The following is a 19,511-nucleotide window of genomic DNA, read 5'->3' as shown; positions in this document are numbered from 1 at the left end:
AAGACCTTATACATCTTTGAATAATTTTGTTAGCTCGCTATGGAAAAAAATAACTGACTTCTATCAGCAAGTAATACAAGATCGGTAGACGAAAAAAAAAAATAGTCAAGTATATGCGTCTTATCAATGACTACTAAAAATAGTCATCAGGTCTCAATCAAATGAATTTAAATGGGACCACAAGACAAGCATCACCTTTCGATCAAAACAAGAATCATCAAAATACACCCAGTAAAAAGTTATGAGGTATACATATATATAATACAACGTAGGTCGACGAGAAAATAATCAAAAAAAAGACGTGTGGCACTCGGGGATTGCCGCGGTAAAGCTATTGCATAGCATTTTGTATCAACTTATGCAATTATAATTATTTATTTATTTTATTTATGCAGTATTTTTCTTTTTCTTTGATATTAATTCAAGTTACACTTTTTGAGCGTGGTGACCGATAAGAAAACAAATTTTTTTCTTTTATTAAATAAATAAAAAGTTAATATTGTTTAAAATATTTTTATTATTTTACAATACATGTGGGTTTTATTATCTTACAGTAGCTGTTGGTTATTCAGGAATATTTATCATTGAAACTATAGGTTTATGATAACTGAAATAAGAACTTAGAACTAAGAAATAAGAACTGCACTTTGTTCATTCATATTCAAAACACTTTATACACAAATTTTACAAGTACAGCTATTCACTGTTGTACATAAATACCTATACACCTATATACTTTCTCATAAACAGCTGCTTATGTATTCGTCCGATTTCGGAGCAGCTCGTCTCGATTCGTGCGAGTTTCGTAGAGTCGTACTATACGTCTAATCGCACGCATACTACGCCGTGTCGAAGACTGCCGAACTAAAACGACGTTAGACGATGCACGGCCTTCAAGCCACAACTCCGTGCCCGTCGGAGTGGGGAGCGTGAGGTTTTTTCGTTACGGAATTTCTGGATTCGGTCCCCGCGCTCAAGGCCCGCGATAAAAGCTATGCAATAGCTTAATAAATCATATACAATTAATACGCTAAGGTTAAGTGTTTGCATCCCTTTTTAGAAAAACTCTCACAATTACTCCACATAAATTAAATATCATTATATAGACAATTGCTCGCTTTACCGGAATCCGCAACTAAAATATTTGTTATTTTGCTTTTGTTTTTGTAAATTAATTGATTATTAAAATTATATATATGACGGCTTTAATTTTGAAACAGCGTCAACATGATTGATTACCGGTAAATTTTTTATTCAATTTCAAATCAACTCACGTATAAATACTTTTTGTAATTTTGTAAACTGATAATTATTATACTTATTTAGTGCGAATTTTACGCACGGGTGAAGCTAGTACACATTATTAGATATAACTTGAAACGTACTTATCAAGTCTCGATTAAATTTAAATGAAACCACATGACAAGCACCACATTCCTATTAAAAAAAAATAATCATCGAAATCGGTCGACCCAGTAGAAAAATCTAAGATAGTAGTAAGTTCTGAGGTACTGTCGAATTGAGAACCTCCTCCTTTGTTAAAGTGGTTAAAAATTTATAAAACTGTTTCAGTCTGTAGATTATTTTACTGCAACTTATTTATTAGCAAAACTAAGAAAGTTTAATTTCTGCCCTATATAGAAACCTATAAGCTAAATTGAATAATATTGTAATAAATTATTAAATACTTTCAATTTATTAAATTCTAATTTTTTAATTATTGTAATTGATTTAAATATTGACATATGACATTTATTAAATATCACAATTATTTCGAAATTTTATAATATATACAATACACAATTATATTATTAATATTTCGAACAATTTTAAGGGTATTGGATAAACATCCATCAAATCCATCGCATTTTTTCAATCGAAGGACTTCAAAAAAAATCAAACGTCAACTCCTTTCTTAATATAGTTTTGGTGTACATTTACGTTTATTTATTTTTTAACATAAATATCTAGTCGTTCAGCATTGAGTGAAATGCTCTATCATATACATCAGGCGCCGGTTGTGGCATCTGGACAGAACTGCTGTCAATGATTTAGTGTTTTCATTTCACGACACTTTATTTTAAACTGAATTTGTTATCTATACAACGACCTATTTAATGTTCTTACGAATCTTATTGTTTTTCTTTTGTTCTAATGTAGGTTATTATTTGTGTAAACGATCGATTTTTTATGCAGACTATTCATTATAGGTCTAAAAGCATCCGGTATACTTCAAACGAATATTCACTAAAGCTTTCATGAAATGATTTAAAGAATATCAAAATTCGAAACGAAAATACTTTGAGTAAAACAGCGCGACTCATAAAATATTAAATAAATATTTAATTTGATAGCACAGGTGCTAAAGATTTGTATGGATTTTTAAAGAAGTGAAAATGTTAAAGAGTTTAATTTTCTCTGAAGATGATGCTAACATACTTCAACTTATTGAGGTTAGCACATCACGATATATTCTGCTCAAAACTGGATCAGCTAGTCTGGGGAATGGCCTCGACCTAACAGAAGATCGCAGCTTTATAACACTGCTCTTACGTAGTGTTGTATTCCCGTGGTGAGTAAGGTGTCCAAAACTCTTAAAGAAGGTCGAGTCGGCAACCCGATGGTAATACTTCTGGTGTTGCAGGTTTCCATAGACTACGGTAACCGCTTACCACCAGGTAGGTCGTAAGCTTTTTGCCGACCTAGTCCATATAAAAAAACTTTAACGATAGTCCATTCTCTCATTTACTTTCTCTCTTTCTAAGTTAGTAAGTAAAATTCATAAAATTGCACACACACATAAACTTTAAAATATTAAGCTACATACCGTAGAATACAAAAATATGTACACAAAATGAAAAACATTTGCATACACAAAAGGAAGCTTAAATCGTTAAGTCAAAGCGTTTTATTTTAAATATAAATTTTTAACTGTCGAAAGGAGCGAGTTCATATTCCGACCCGTATTTTATCTGCCTTTTATCTTTTTGTAATTTAATATATCTTTAAATAATACGTGCAAATATTATTCATGATTTAACTGAACTGAAAACGTCCTACTGCTAAACAAATGTATCGTCTCTTTATGAGAAAATGATCGAAGTTTAGATTATTTTTCTACCACGACTAACGATAGCTATCAAATGTGTCCGATAACAACCGGAAACAACTGCTTATTGTGTTCTCCGAAGTGCAATCGGGAGACCAACAAGAATATACTAGATTCAACAAAAAAAAAATTGTGCTATTGAATTGAAATTTACCATAATATTGTAATTTTTTTTTTTTGCGTTATATCAGAGTCGCTGGTCTACCATATCTACGACTGTGGAGATTATAGCTGTTTGATCTGCGCAGGAGAACTCGCTTGAATTAATCTACCCATCACTATCAATACTACGCGTACGTCTTATCTATTCTACGTGACTTATACATAAATATGTTTCTACAAATACTATATTTTAGTCTGGTGCAACTAAAAACCATATAATTAGTAATTGAGTTCAACTCTGAGCCAATCCCGCAGAGCTCGCACGATTGCCCATCTAATAATAATAATCTGTGTCTTTCTGTGTCAAAAATTCTATTATTAAATTGTCAAAAGTGACTTTGACAATTTCATAAGAAAATTCTTTTGACTATGATAGAGAGTAAGTTTGAAATGTGTAACCGACAATTAATAACTATTAATGAGATATGTTCCGGGAAAACGATTATGCATAAACCGAACTTAAATTATTTTCTTTTAACAATTTATTATAATATAATAATATATTTTTTTATGACGGTACAAACAAAAATATGACTTGTTTAATAAATCGCTAATGTCAGTCTCTCGAAAATATTTATTTATTTTATCTCCAAAACGACACGTGTATGTAGCACCTCTGAAAATTTCAAAACTCATTTCGTATCTTTAGTCATCGCCGCGCCGTGCTCAGAGACCGTAGGAGTATACAAATATTTCATTACATCATTGTGTACATGAAGATTCATTGTAAAGGATCTTATGGTGTGTGTTTTTGAAGCTCATAACATTATGAAGTGAGGCTTGAGAATTGGCTTGATAAACGAGCAGGCGCTATCTTTTGTCCAAGTCGTTTAAGAAACGATCCATCGTGAGGTAGCGAAAATAAGTCGACGTCACGCAGATACGGCTGAAGCACCCACAAATTCACTTAAGGTTTTTTTAAGATATTGTACTTAGATTAGATTGTATAGCTTTGTTAGCGTTTTACAGGTTATAAGATAATAATTGGGTTTACTAGCAAACGAAAAAACCGACTTCAACTACATCGACAAGCAATACAATGAAAAAAATAACAAACGCACTAGTCGTCACTGCGATTTTTGAGGGTTCCCCTCGATTTCTCTGGGATACCATCATCAGATCCTGATTTCCTTATCATAGTACCACCCTTGAGATATTTCCTTTCCAACAAAAAAAGAATTATCAAAATCGGTTCATAAACGACGAAATTATCTGCGAAAATACATAGAAATATATGTATACGTTCGATTTGAGTAACCTCCATCTTTTTTGAAGTCGGTTAAAAAGACGAAAATTTAAGGCAGAGGCGTGAGTTGCCGGCTGCTTCGCCAGAATAAAGAGCTCTTTCCAAGAGGATACGGAGACTTGTACGCTGAGACCTCTGCTGCTCAAATACGAGAGAGATTGCTACTCTGATTGAGCAGAATAGGCGGTCCAAAGTTTTCCAAAGACCATTAGGGAGAAGCCTTTTTGCGAAGCTCAAAACAGCGGATGGCAGAATCATCTGCTCTCACCATCAGATCCGAAAAGAGTTTGAAAATTTTTATGGACAACTGTACTCGTCGAGCGCACGCAAGCCTGCAACTTGGGACACCGAAGATACACGGGCACCATTGTTGCGCCATTATTCGGAGTGTATTCCGCACTTCGAAGAGGGTGAGATTAGTGCAGCGTTCGGGCAGTTTTAAAAAGGAAGGGCCCCGGGGATGACGGAGTTACCACTGATCTCTTCAAAGCCGTAGCTTCAAAGCCGGCGACCTGTCCTAAAAGCCTTGGCAAGACTCTTTAACGCCATCATCCACCGAGGTACCACGCCGGAGGCATGGTCCAGGAATGTGGTGGTGCTGTTCTTTAAGAGAGGCGATAAGTCTCTGTTGAAGAATTACAGACCGATCTCACTTTTGAGCCACGTCTTTAAGCTGTTTTCGAGGGTTGTTACGAATCGTCTCGCCAGAAGACTCCACGAATGCCAACCACCAGAGCGGGCTGGGTTTCGAAATGGCTACAGCACCGTGGACCATATCCATACTGTTCGGCAGTTTATTCAAAATACAGAAGAATATAATGATGAATGAAGGATTTGTGGACTACGAGAAAGTCTTCGACTCTGGCGAGACCTGGTCTGTCCTGGCCTCTCTGCAGAGATGTCATATCGACAGGCGATATATCGAGATACTGAAATGTATGTACGACGCGGTGAGGATGACCGGTCATATTCAGGACACGAGAACAGGACCTATTTCCCTCCGGTGTGGGGTTAGACAGGGAGATGTAATATCACCGAAACTGTTTACCACTACGCTGAAGGATGTCTTTAAGATCTTAGATTGGGGAGAACGAGGCATTAACGTCAACGGTGAATTAATTTCGCCGACGATATTTTCATCTTTGCGGAGACATTGGGTGAGTTAGGCCAGGTGCTGGCTGGCCTAAACGAGTCCTCCCAGCGTGTCGGTCTCTGTATGAACTTGGACAAAACGAAAGTTATGTTTAACAACCAAGTCATACCGAGACCGGTGTCGATCGATGGTACCCTTCTCGAAGTTGTCCAGGATTATATTTACCTAGGCCATATTATCCAACTAGGCCGCAACAACTTCGAGAAGGAGGCCGACAGGAGGATTTGGTTGGGCTGGGCGGCGTTTGGCAGGCTTCGTCGAATCTGAGGTAGGGCACAGCAGGAATTTCCTGCTCAAAATATGGAGCAGCTCGACTGGGGTAGTACCTCGACCTTACAGAAGATCACAGCAAAATAATACTGTTTTCAAGTAGTATTGTGTTCCTGTTGGTGAGTAAGGTGACCAGAGCTCCTGGGGGATTGGGGATTGGGTCGGCAACGCGCTTGCGATGCTTTTGGTGTTGCAGGTCTCTATAAGCTACGGTAATTGCTTACCATTAGGTGAGCCGTACGCTTGTTTGCCGACATAGTGACATAAAAAAAAAAAAAAAAAAAAAAATCTTCACTTCGAAGATTCCGCAATGCTTGAAGACAAAAAATCCTCCGGCCCGTTGGACCGACGATCTACGTAAGATTGTCGGTGTAGGCTGGATGAGGATTGCGGAAAACCGGGATGTCTGGCACGAACTTGGGGTGGCCTATGTCTAGCAGTGAACTGCCATAAGCTGAAATGATGCTGATGATTATAATAATACTTAATTTACACATATTTTGGATATTTAAATAATAATTATAGCGCTGTATCCATGGAACATTATGAATGAAATGTACTATGGGTATAGCTAGCTGTTTCGGGGACATCGCATAACAGACGATTGCACACTGCAAAACAGCTAGCTATACCCATAGTACATTTCATTCATAATGTTCCATGGATACAGCGCTATAATTATTATTTAAATATCCAAAATATGTGTAAATTAAGTATTATTATAATCATCAGCATCATTTCAGCTTATGGCAGTTCACTGCTAGACATAGGCCACCCCAAGTTCGTGCCAGACATCCCGGTTTTCCGCAATCCTCATCCAGCCTACACCGACAATCTTACGTAGATCGTCGGTCCAACGGGCCGGAGGATTTTTTGTCTTCAAGCATTGCGGAATCTTCGAAGTGAAGATTTTTTTTTTTATGTCACTATGTCGGCAAACAAGCGTACGGCTCACCTGATGGTAAGCAATTACCGTAGCTTATAGAGACCTGCAACACCAAAAGCATCGCAAGCGCGTTGCCGACCCAATCCCCAATCCCCCAGGAGCTCTGGTCACCTTACTCACCAACAGGAACACAATACTACTTGAAAACAGTATTATTTTGCTGTGATCTTCTGTAAGGTCGAGGTACTACCCCAGTCGAGCTGCTCCATATTTTGAGCAGGAAATTCCTGCTGTGCCCTACCTCAGATTCGACGAAGCCTGCCAAACGCCGCCCAGCCCAACCAAATCCTCCTGTCGGCCTCCTTCTCGAAGTTGTTGCGGCCTAGTTGGATAATATGGCCTAGGTAAATATAATCCTGGACAACTTCGAGAAGGGTACCATCGATCGACACCGGTCTCGGTATGACTTGGTTGTTAAACATAACTTTCGTTTTGTCCAAGTTCATACAGAGACCGACACGCTGGGAGGACTCGTTTAGGCCAGCCAGCACCTGGCCTAACTCACCCAATGTCTCCGCAAAGATGAAAATATCGTCGGCGAAATTAATTCACCGTTGACGTTAATGCCTCGTTCTCCCCAATCTAAGATCTTAAAGACATCCTTCAGCGTAGTGGTAAACAGTTTCGGTGATATTACATCTCCCTGTCTAACCCCACACCGGAGGGAAATAGGTCCTGTTCTCGTGTCCTGAATATGACCGGTCATCCTCACCGCGTCGTACATACATTTCAGTATCTCGATATATCGCCTGTCGATATGACATCTCTGCAGAGAGGCCAGGACAGACCAGGTCTCGCCAGAGTCGAAGACTTTCTCGTAGTCCACAAATCCTTCATTCATCATTATATTCTTCTGTATTTTGAATAAACTGCCGAACAGTATGGATATGGTCCACGGTGCTGTAGCCATTTCGAAACCCAGCCCGCTCTGGTGGTTGGCATTCGTGGAGTCTTCTGGCGAGACGATTCGTAACAACCCTCGAAAACAGCTTAAAGACGTGGCTCAAAAGTGAGATCGGTCTGTAATTCTTCAACAGAGACTTATCGCCTCTCTTAAAGAACAGCACCACCACATTCCTGGACCATGCCTCCGGCGTGGTACCTCGGTGGATGACGGCGTTAAAGAGTCTTGCCAAGGCTTTTAGGACAGGTCGCCGGCTTTGAAGCTACGGCTTTGAAGAGATCAGTGGTAACTCCGTCATCCCCGGGGCCCTTCCTTTTTAAAACTGCCCGAACGCTGCACTAATCTCACCCTCTTCGAAGTGCGGAATACACTCCGAATAATGGCGCAACAATGGTGCCCGTGTATCTTCGGTGTCCCAAGTTGCAGGCTTGCGTGCGCTCGACGAGTACAGTTGTCCATAAAAATTTTCAAACTCTTTTCGGATCTGATGGTGAGAGCAGATGATTCTGCCATCCGCTGTTTTGAGCTTCGCAAAAAGGCTTCTCCCTAATGGTCTTTGGAAAACTTTGGACCGCCTATTCTGCTCAATCAGAGTAGCAATCTCTCTCGTATTTGAGCAGCAGAGGTCTCAGCGTACAAGTCTCCGTATCCTCTTGGAAAGAGCTCTTTATTCTGGCGAAGCAGCCGGCAACTCACGCCTCTGCCGCATAAGATCCAAGGCTTCGGTAGAAAGTTTGGTCTGCTTCGTCGACTTTGTTGGTGGAAAGTGCCTGCGACCCAGTGTACACACCGTCTTCACCACGTTGTCGGTTATCTCGTCCACGTAGCCAGTAGTTCCCAGCGAATCGAATCAGTTTTTGAGTTCCAATCAGAACTGCTCGGAGCCACATAGTATTTGGGGCAGCGTAGGTCGGAGGATAGATTTCATCAAGCGGACTCGCTCTTTTCGGAGGCATATATTCAGAGTGCCCCCTTAATAACCGGTGGTCGCTGCCGGTGTTAAACCTGTTAACCACTGAGACATCTCTAAATACATGCCTTTTATCCGCTGTGATGAAATCTATCTCGTTCCTCGTCACAGTAGCGGGGCTTTGCCATGATCACCTCCTTTGAGGCTTCTTCTCAAAAAATGAGTTCATCAAGAAGAGCCCCTCCGATTTGAGAAGTATTATTATAACCACTGTAATTGAATGGGACTTATAAACCTTATAAGAAAATATTTACGACATTTATTAATCTCTTGAGCTGAAACTTTCTATTTGTTCCTGTAAGATTATATGGCACCATTACAAGCCATAAAACTGAAAGAATTTAAAGTTTGCTATTAGATTTCGCCAATTGATCTAATCGTTTTCACTAAAAATTAACAGCTTAATCTTCTTTAGAAATTGTATGTCAGACTTTTATTCGAATATTATTTAGAAGTTGTTCAGCTATTACTAGAAAATGACGCAATACTCTTGCTGAAAACTGATTGTGGCGAAACATCACTTCAAGTCCTACAGAAATGACGAACAGACACTATTTTAACTAAGGACTAAGAGAAATTTCACAATAATATATTATGCAATAAAAGTCAACAATATAACTTTCATAGTGACCCCGACGTGATGTGAACTCACAACTTTCTGATTGGTTATTCTTTCTATACTATTGTTACATCTACGGCAAAATAGAATACAACCACAACCTCGCTTCCCGTGGGTGACGTAAGTGTCGACTAAGAAATTACAATGTTCCAATATCAATTTGAAAGTGTCGAAGACGATGTATGGATTCGACAGCTGGTTTATCAATATACAGACCAGAAACAGGCAGCAGTGCTTTCGGTGGGTTCGTACACGTGACAACGTATAATTGACGCACTCTACGGCTGGACCATCACCTCATCGAACTCAAAGTAGAACTAAGTCGTACTAATTGGAGTACACGGAGTTGTCTGAAGTTCGAAGAGAGGGCGAGGACACGATGATCCTGGATTCCGGGCTCTTATTCTACTTCCGTAAAGGTAATGGGGTTTTCTAAGGTAACATCGGTTTTCTGGTCCACAAATCTCTGAACAGCAAAAAAAGCCGCCAGGAGGTTGTGCGGAGGGCGGTGTATGGCAGGTTTCGCCGAGTCTTTACTTCAAAAATTCCACAGTGTTTCAAAAAAGTTTTCGAGCAATGCGTCTTGCCTGTTTCGATATACAGTGCCGAGACATAGACACTGGTGAAGGGACTAGTCCACAAGTTCAAAGTTTTTCAACGTACAATGGAATGGTCTATGCCTCGGTCTCGCTCAATCAGATCAGATCGGATCAAAACTGAGACTATCCACGAGAAAACAAAAGTAACCGACATAGCCTGTAGAATAAGCAAGTTGAAGTGACAGTGGGCTGGTCACCTGTGTCACAGAACCGATGGTCGTTGGAGCAGACATGTCCTGGAGCGGAGACCGCGTGTTTGCAAACGCAGCGTGGGACGCCCTCTGGCCGGTTGGACCGATGATCTATGTAAAATTGCCAGTGGGGGCTGGATGAGGACTACGGAGAACCGGGGATGTCTAGGTTATAATTTTGATCATACTCGTATATTTAAATAACGAACGATACTTACATGGTTTCCAATTGGAATGCATCGTAACTTACACCTGCCACTTCTTTATTCCGTTCTATATTTCTTTCTTCCGTACATATATATATATATATTTATAATGTATGTTCGAGGACAATTCGTTGTTTATGAACCGATTTTGACAATTTTGTTTTTGTTGAAAAGCATATATCCTAAGTGTGGTACCATAATAAGGAAACCCCAGGATCCCAGAGAAATCGAGGAAAACCCTTAAAAATCTGCATAACTTTTTACTGGGTGTATCGATTTTGATGGTTTTTAATTTAATCGAAAGCCGATGTTAATAATATGGTCACATCAAAATTTCATCGAGATCTGATTACAACTTTTGGAGTAATCTTTGATAATGCGTATTTACTTGACTATTTTTCCGTCTACCTACATTGTATTACTTGTCGATGTAATTGAAATCGGTTTTTTTTTTTCGTTTGCCAGCAAACACAATTATTTTCTACACATCTTAAAGGCTCTTGAACTTTTTCAATTCAAATCTGACCTTTAGAAATTTTCCAATCGCCAATGTTGTAAATAAAAATTGATTGATTTTACTTGACTATGTTTTCGTCGACCTATCTTGTATTTTACCGCATAACTTTTCACTGGGTCTACCGATTTGGACGATTCTTGTTTGTTAACTGACTTCCAAAAAGGAGGAGGTTCTCAATTCGACTGTATTTTTTTTTTCTTTTTTTTTATGTATGTTACATCAGAACTTTTGACCGGGTGGACCGATTTCGACATTTTTTTTTAATCGAAAGGCGGTGTATGTTAATTGGTCCCGTTTAAATTTATTTGAGATCTAACAACTACTTTTCGAGTTATATCTAATAATGCGTTTTTACTTGACCCTTTTTTCGTCGACCAACGTTGTATTATTCCACATAACTTTTTACTGGATGTACCGATTTTGATAATTCTTTTTTTGTTAGAAAGGAGATATCCCTAGGAGTTTTGTACCATGATAAGGAAACCAGGATTTGATCCTAGAGAAATCGAGGGAAACCCTCGAAAATCCGCATAACTTTTTACTTGGTGTACCGATTTTGATGATTTTTAATTTAATTGAAAGCCGATGTTTATCATGTCATTCATCGACATCTGATTACAAATTTGGAAGTAATCTTTGATAATGCGTATTTACTTGACTATTTTTTCGTCGATCTACGTTGTATTACTTGTCGATGTAATTGAAGTCGGTTTTTTTTCGTTTGTCTGCAAACACAATTATTCTCATTTAAAGTCAATTGATATCTAGTCACTACATTTTGAGTAAACTTTGATAATGCGTATTTACTTGACTATTTTTTCGTCTACTTACGTTGTCGGTGTACTAAATTGAAGTCGTTTTTTTTCCTTTGCGAGTAAACATAATTGTTATTGACAATTAACGGTAACTATTCGTGTTGGCATGTTGGCGTGTTGGAATTTTGGCGTGTTGGTATATTGGTGTGTTGGCGTATTGGTGTATTGGCGTGTTGACCTGTTGGGGTGTTGGTGTGTTGGCGTGTTGACCTGTTGGGATGTTGGCGTGTTGGCGTGTTGACCTGTTGGCGTGTTGGCATATTTGCGTGTTGGCGTATTGGTGTATTGGCGTATTGGAATGTTGGCGTGTTGGTATATTGGCGTGTTGGTGTGTTGGCGTGTTGGTGTGTTGGCGTATTGGTGTATTGGCGTGTTGACGTGTTGACGTGTTGGCGTATTGGTGTATTGGCGTGTTGGCGTGTTGGCATGTTGGCGTGTTGGTGTGTTGGCGTATTGGTGTATTGGCGTGTTGGCGTGTTGGCTTGTTAGTGAGTTGACGTATTGGTGTATTGGTGTATTGGAATGTTGGCGTGTTGGTGTGTTGGCGTATTGGTGAATTGGCGTATTGGCGTGTTGGCGATTTGGCGTGTTGGCGCATTGGCGTGTTGGTGTGTTGGCGTATTGGTGTATTGGCGTGTCGGCGTGTTGGCGTTTGGCGCGTTGGCGTGTTGGCGTGTTGGCGTATTGGTGTATTGGCGTGTTGGCGTGTTGGCGTGTTGGCGTGTTGGCGTGTTGGCGTGTTGGCGTGTTGGCGTGTTGGCGTGTTGGCGCGTTGGCGTATTGGCGTGTTGGCGCGTTGGCGTATTGGCGTGTTGGTGTGTTGGTGTGTTGGCGTGTTGGTGTGTTGGCGTATTGGTGTATTGGCGTATTGGCGTGTTGGCGTGTTGGCGTGTTGGCGTGTTGGCGTGTTGGTGTATTGGCGTGTTGGTGTGTTGGCGTATTGGTGAATTGGCGTATTGGCGTGTTGGCGTGTTGGCACGTTGGCATGTTGGTGTATTGGCGTGTTGGCGTGTTGGCGTGTTGGCGCGTTGGCGTGTTGGCGTGTTGGTGTGTTGGCGTGTTGGTGTATTGGCGTGTTGGCGTGTTGGCGTGTTGGCGCGTTGGCGCGTTGGCGTGTTGGCGTGTTGGTGTGTTGGCGTGTTGGTGTATTGACGTGTTGGCGTGTTGGTGTATTGGCGTGTTGATGTATTGGTGTATTGGCGTGTTGGCGTGTTGTCGTGTTGGTGTGTTGGCGTATTGGTGTATTGGCGTGTTGGCGTGTTGGCTTGTTAGTGAGTTGGTGTATTGGTGTATTGGCGTATTGGAATGTTGGCGTGTTGGTGTGTTGGCGTGTTGGTGTGTTGGCGTATTGGTGTATTAGCGTGTTGACGTGTTGGCGTGTTGGCGCGTTGGCGTGTTGGCGCGTTGGCGTGTTGGCATGTTGGCATGTTAGCGTGTTGGCGAATTGGCGTGTTGGCGTGTTGGCACAAAAACGTCTTCTCAGTTATTCGCAGCAGGAAATGTTCCCTAAAGAATATGCATTACTCGTGGCTTCCAAACGAAAGAGTAGTAGGTTACAAGCACTTACACCTTTTTTAGACTCAGATAATTTAATACGAGTTGGTGTAAGATTAAAAAAATTCATATTACACAGGAGGAACTTTCAACATGTTTATATCAAATAGAAGCAATCCTTAATTCAAGACCTCTTACACCTTTGTCCACAGACCCTCTAGACCTTACCTTTTTAACACAAGCCCACTTCCTTATTGGACGACCGCTCATGTCTGTTCCTTATCCCCCACCTCAAGACGTGAACATTAATAGACTTCAACGCTTTCAGAGAATAGACAAGCTGAGACAGCATTTTTGGAGCCGCCTACACATGAATATATACATCAACTTCAACAGAAACATAAATGACACGCATCTTCTGGGAAACTGGAAATTGGAGACATAGTCCTGATCAGGGATGCCAGTGCACCACCATTACTTTGGTCTATGGGAAGAGTAATAAAGCTGATGAAGGGCAGTGACGGAGTTTACAGAGTTGCCGAAGTACAAACAAAGAGAGGCCCTATAATTCGAAGTTTTAACAATCTCTGTCCTCTTCCAGTTAAACAAATTTGAAGATCACAATCTTCAAGGCCCGGGAGTATGTTCGCGACATCGTGCACCGGCATAGCTCACAGGGCGGTGGCTTGCTGCGTATACGGCTGGTGTTGCGTTCCCCTGCGCCCCCCCCCCCCTGTTCTAGCGGTCACTTCTACTCTTAGCCGCACCAGGCTTACATCAAATATTATCAAAGTCTTTATTAGCATATATTTTCTACAATAAATACAGTCCACTTGCTTTACATCTTTTATTTACACAAACAACTAGATTTTCATTTTAATAATATTTAGATAAATATTACAACTCCCTTTTTTGCTCCTTTTTTTCCATTGTGTTTAAAAACAAAAATATTTTTTATTTAGTATATATATGATAGAAGAAATTCTCTTGCATTTTATTAATTAGTATATGGACAGTAAATGAAAATTGTCTATGAATACGGTTAAGAATTAAATACGGTTAGGAATTTAAAAAAAAAATTGATTTAATCCCCTTAATATTTTTTCCTCTCCTCAAACACTATTTCCAAAAAATAAGAAAACTATTAAAAATTTAATAAAATAAAGATTAATTGAATGTTAACTTAAATTTGCTATTAAATAATATCGCGTGTTTTCATCGAGTTACTACTCGCTAATGCGGTATAATTGTAAGCAAATAATCGGGTGCAGTCATAAAAATATAAACCTAATTCACAAATAACATGCATTACTTTAACTTAAGTAATGTTTAAAAATGTTTAAGGAATTTTATTTATGAAATGATTGTAAAAACTACCATTAAATATAGTTAAGTAATAACAAGATTAAACCCACTAGCTATACTTACAAAAATATAAAAACCGTCTACTTTGCTTCATTAGACAAGTATGCTGGTTCGTAGTATAACCCCGAAAATGACACCCATTTAAATTCATTTCGTAGTTACGGTGACAGGGAAACAGGTAGATGACTGAACGGAAGGTGGATGGAAATGCGTACGGCATTAACGTACGGACAGATAGACAAAAATTAAAGATAAAAAAAAACATTTAATTACAGTACCACTTACATTGATTCTTTAACAGTTTTATTATAAGTATAAATTGACTAGTCAAATTATTTCCATTTTATTTAGATAAAAATTACAAGTAAGTGTTTTTTCAAGCCGTCTTTACGAGTATCTATTACTGGTCGGAAGGTACTTAAAACCCGACTTTAGTAACAGCGCTTGAAATCAGAAAATACGCAGTACAAAAACATACTATCCCTTAATTACTAGTTATTATCTTCACGCATACATAAAATATGGATAATAAACACTTACTGGCAGGATTTCCAACACCCATGTTGTTATTGACTCAAATATGAACACAATTTTCAAACATTAGCACAGACTTAATAATAAATATGTTTTTGAATCAACCAATCAATCAAAATCAATTTTAATAATATTGTTTTTTTTTTTAAATATACAGACTAGCGCTTGACTGCGATCTCACCTGAAGGCAAGTGAAGATGCAGCCTAAGGTGGTGCGCGCTTGCCTAGAAGATGCCTATTCACTCTTGATTTAAAGATACCCAAGTTATAGTTCGTTGGAAAAACGGAAGCCGGAAGGGCATTCCAAATTTTTGCGGTGCGTATTACAAGCAAGCAAGGTTTAAGGTTACAAGCATTTTAAAAGGTAATCATTTTCGGAACTCATCTTAAAAAAAAATAGACAACTTCAGAGAAACAATAGATTCTAAATAACTGAAATGATGGTACTCGAGTCGTCTATGAGTTTTTAACCCCCATGAGAACATTGCAAATGCAGATGTCAGTCAAGCCTGCCTAAAGATTGGAAGACACCGCTGCGTTAGCGATAAGGTCGTCTTTTGCAATTTGGTATTTACAATTCTAAAATTATTGTCACTTTTGTAGTGTGCAGAAAGTGTAAATAAATAATATTCTTATTCAATTCGTTGAACACTTCCTAACCCACGTCTGCTATGACATCTGTCGAGTGTCCTATACCCAAATTATATCAGAGAGATCGCTCTTCTTGCGATAAAACCTTTATAACATCTTTCCTTGTTTGTGTCATTTTTTTTTTCTTTTAAGAAGGAACTGCAATAGGGATGATTTATTAAATAAAGTATAGAAATGTAGTAAACGATTACACACAGAGAAATGACTACATTCAATGTAAACACATCGAAACTTAACGTAGGCACTCGTTAGTTATTTTGATAACAAAGATCGTGTGGTGCTATTCAGTTAAAGTGTAATTAAGTTTAGTATTCTCGGTTCCACATGGTCAGACCGTGGCTGGCGATAACTGCTGCCTTGCACGTAAAGGCCGCATTTGGTCTTGTACGCTATACTGTACTTTGTATCTATTTTCTTTTATTTGTTGAAAGTACTCTAAGATATTGTGAATAAATATTATGTACACATTTACTAAGTTTTGAAATGGAACTTAAATGGATTTTAAACTATTTGTTTTTAAACTATTTGTTCGTATATCAGATAATGAATTTAACTTTAGTCAATAGGAAAATTTTAAGCCTATCATTTTAATCATAGGAAAATTAATCCTATCTATTTTTGCAATAAGCTACAACGGATAAAATAAATACCTATTTGTAATTCGTACTAATATTATAAAGGATTGTTTGACAGGTTGTTGACAAGGCTACGGTATAAAGTTATCTGACGTATAGGTAATGATTATCAAAAGATAAATATTTAAAATTTCACTATCAAGTTCCATTTTATTCCTCAAATATTTCTATTCTCAATTTTTTAAAACAAAAGTTGTGATTTAATAATTGAGAGCAAAGAGGTCGTAATTGCCTGTTTTACTTCATGCTGGTAAAGTCTGTCAATAACTTATACACGAAATAGTATTGTCAAAACTAAATTGATTCTCAATCCGCATACTTTAATCCCACTATCCACTGATAAGATTTTAAAAATCGTATTACACTTTCCTAGTAAAGCTGTTTATTGTTACTATACATAAATACATAAACGACAGTTAAGCCGCAGTTCCGCCTATTCACTGGTTTCTACGAAATATTTTTGATAAAATCGCTTTACGGACTCTGTCAAAAGTTTGTATGAAAAATCATAAATAAGTAGCTTATAACTATACAAATACTTATTACGGTGACGTACATTATTCTTAGGATTACGCGCGTCAAAATAAAGTTTTAATTTTTTCTCTTCTGTTTTAGTTTGACTTAACTAAAATTAATATATTTTTGTATATCAAAAGTATAATTAATACTGACTTAAAAGTTTTGACACAGTAAATTGTCAACAACAGTAATATCAAAGTCGACATATAATAAAACTTCCCTTCGAGTTTCCATCTTGAATTAATTCAATTAAAACTTAACTCTTTATGAATTCCTTCGAGCAATTTTGTAAACAAGTTCTTACACAAATTATAAATGTATAAGATAATTTTTAAAATAAAATCTGTTGTCGCAGAGGTTGCGAGAGGTCAGATCAAACTTTTAGTAAATTAAGATTAAAATGCATTGTAAATGAGATTACCTAAATGTACTTTTAATATAAAATCAATTCCGAATAAAAATTAAACTAACTAAAGTAAACGGTAAGATTTTGTGAACTAATTTCTTTAGAGATTTAAACAAGTTTAAATTGGTTGTCTGTAAGATTGGTTTACGGACGATAGTTTATAGTTTAACGTGACAACGTCATAACAAAACATCTCCTTAGATGTATAGGCCAATCGATGATAGTATATGGAATATACATAGATGCGGCGCATGCCGGATCTATCTATCTATCACTGAGCGAATAACACTGAGCGTAACGGGACAGTGAGCGTAACGCAGTGAGTCCTCATTTTTTGTGTATGCTACTGGCGTTCATCAATTTATTAGACGATGTCACGTCAAAAACACACATCATATAGAAAGAATACAACAGAATTTCTCCATCATATTCTTCACTATCGTATTTATACACAACTGTGAATAAAGTTACTGTTGGTTGGTAGATTGATTCAGCCTGTATCATCTCAGTGCTGGGCATTTTTCTCTATGTAAGAACACAATGCTTAATACATCACGCTGCTCCGATGCGTGTTGGCAGCTATATTCTGTACTATTAGTAACGATAGCTGTCAGATGTCTATGATAACAACCGGGACCGACAGCTTAACGTACCTACTCTTCATAATATTATAACAAAGAATATTAACTGTTAAAACAAACACCTTATATTTTCTTATCACAAAACCTAAAAACAGTCACGATTATACCCCAACTTAAATACCTAATAAATATAAAATATCTTTGGACCGTTTTTCATCCAATATTTTTTTTTTCGATTTAAGAAAATCGTTAACAAGTTATTTACAGCTGTAAATCGCGAACATTATCAGTACTCCTTAAATCATCGACGCTGTTATCTGCGCCATAAATATACGAGGCCGCGTATTATCTGCAAGCGTAATCGCTGATGTTTCACGTTATTTCCTCGGTTAAATACGCTACCCTTAAAAATATTTGTTTTATTTTGTACAAATAAAAGGCTGGGTTGTTCGATGCTTTTGTATGTTAAGTAACATAAGAGGTATACTTACATCTGTAAAATAATAAAGGTCATTCATATCGCTTATATATTTCCATTTGTATTCATCTTCGAAATTTAATTTGATTTGGTTAATAAGTCGTTATTCTTAATTCAAACTCATTAGAAACTATAGTAATTCATTATTAAGCTAATAGTAGCTATACATATATTTATATATTATACGTTTAATATAAAGTAAATATAGTAATGAATACAAACATAATATCTAACAATGGTTTTATAGCTTATTTGGAATTCAAGACATTTCTTACAATACAGTTTGTGTTCACCTTAAAACATTTAAGATGAGTAATTAATACATAAAACGCTTAGAGTGAATAAATAATTCAAACGTTTAACAGTAATTGTGATCATTTAACAACAAGGCGCTTTTAAAAGATATATTTTATTCAAATCTCACAGTCATGCCTACTAAAATGAAATGTTCAAAGAAGGCTTCAGTTTAGGAAAGTAAAAACAGTATTTTTCCTTTATAAACCTATTTAGTTCAACCGTTGATCATTCAGTCATATTAAAAATGTAATCGTCGACTTTAGCTTAATGACCCGAATGGATTAATTGTCAAATATTATTCGTACCCCGTCCTGAAAGTAGGCAACAGCTGTATTTGATTGTATTTTTTTCCCAAAAAATATGTCAAGTGAATATTGATTAATCAAATAATAGAACGAATTTTGTACGCGCTTTGTTTTATATTCCTCGAAAGACCTTTCCTTAAACATTGGAAGAAAAGTTTAGCATACATAGCTATAATCTATCTTTAATGGGTGTAATAAAGTGAAACAGTGGAAAATTGCTCCCTCGGGTAATAAAGAAAAATTTTTCTTTATTATGAGACGAAATTCGGAAAGGCAATAAGAAATCAAACAGAATTTTTACGGTGAAAAGTGTGGGTGATATCGGTATCCGCATGGCTGGCAGCCGGCAGTTCTGTTCTCAGGGAGATAACCGGGATAATGCGACGACATTCTGTTCTCATTTGTAACCCGGTTTTAATGGAACTTTTTTTATAGCCCTTCACTTTTTCTCTGACAGTTTTTACTTCATATTATTTTAATTGTTCTTTGCGAGGAAATAAATACTTAATGAAACGATCTGTTTTAACAACAGCCCTTAA

General features: G+C 37.6%; 1 long non-coding RNA gene across 1 annotated transcript; it reads right to left on the bottom strand.

Annotated features, from left to right (window-relative positions):
* Positions 1-518: 518 nt before the first annotated feature.
* Positions 519-15,183, bottom strand: LOC123662311. The gene is made up of 4 exons (XR_006744478.1): positions 15,174-15,183; positions 14,666-14,672; positions 10,861-10,864; positions 519-619 (listed from the first exon to the last, which is right to left on the bottom strand). It is a non-coding gene; the product is annotated as an uncharacterized LOC123662311 (long non-coding RNA).
* Between the last annotated feature and the right edge of the window lie 4,328 nt (positions 15,184-19,511).

This window comes from Melitaea cinxia, chromosome 18, assembly GCF_905220565.1.
Source record: "Melitaea cinxia chromosome 18, ilMelCinx1.1, whole genome shotgun sequence".
Lineage (NCBI taxonomy): Eukaryota > Metazoa > Arthropoda > Insecta > Lepidoptera > Nymphalidae > Melitaea > Melitaea cinxia.
The sequence above is the reverse complement of the archived record's forward strand: the minus strand, read 5'-3'. Positions and strand labels throughout refer to the sequence as shown.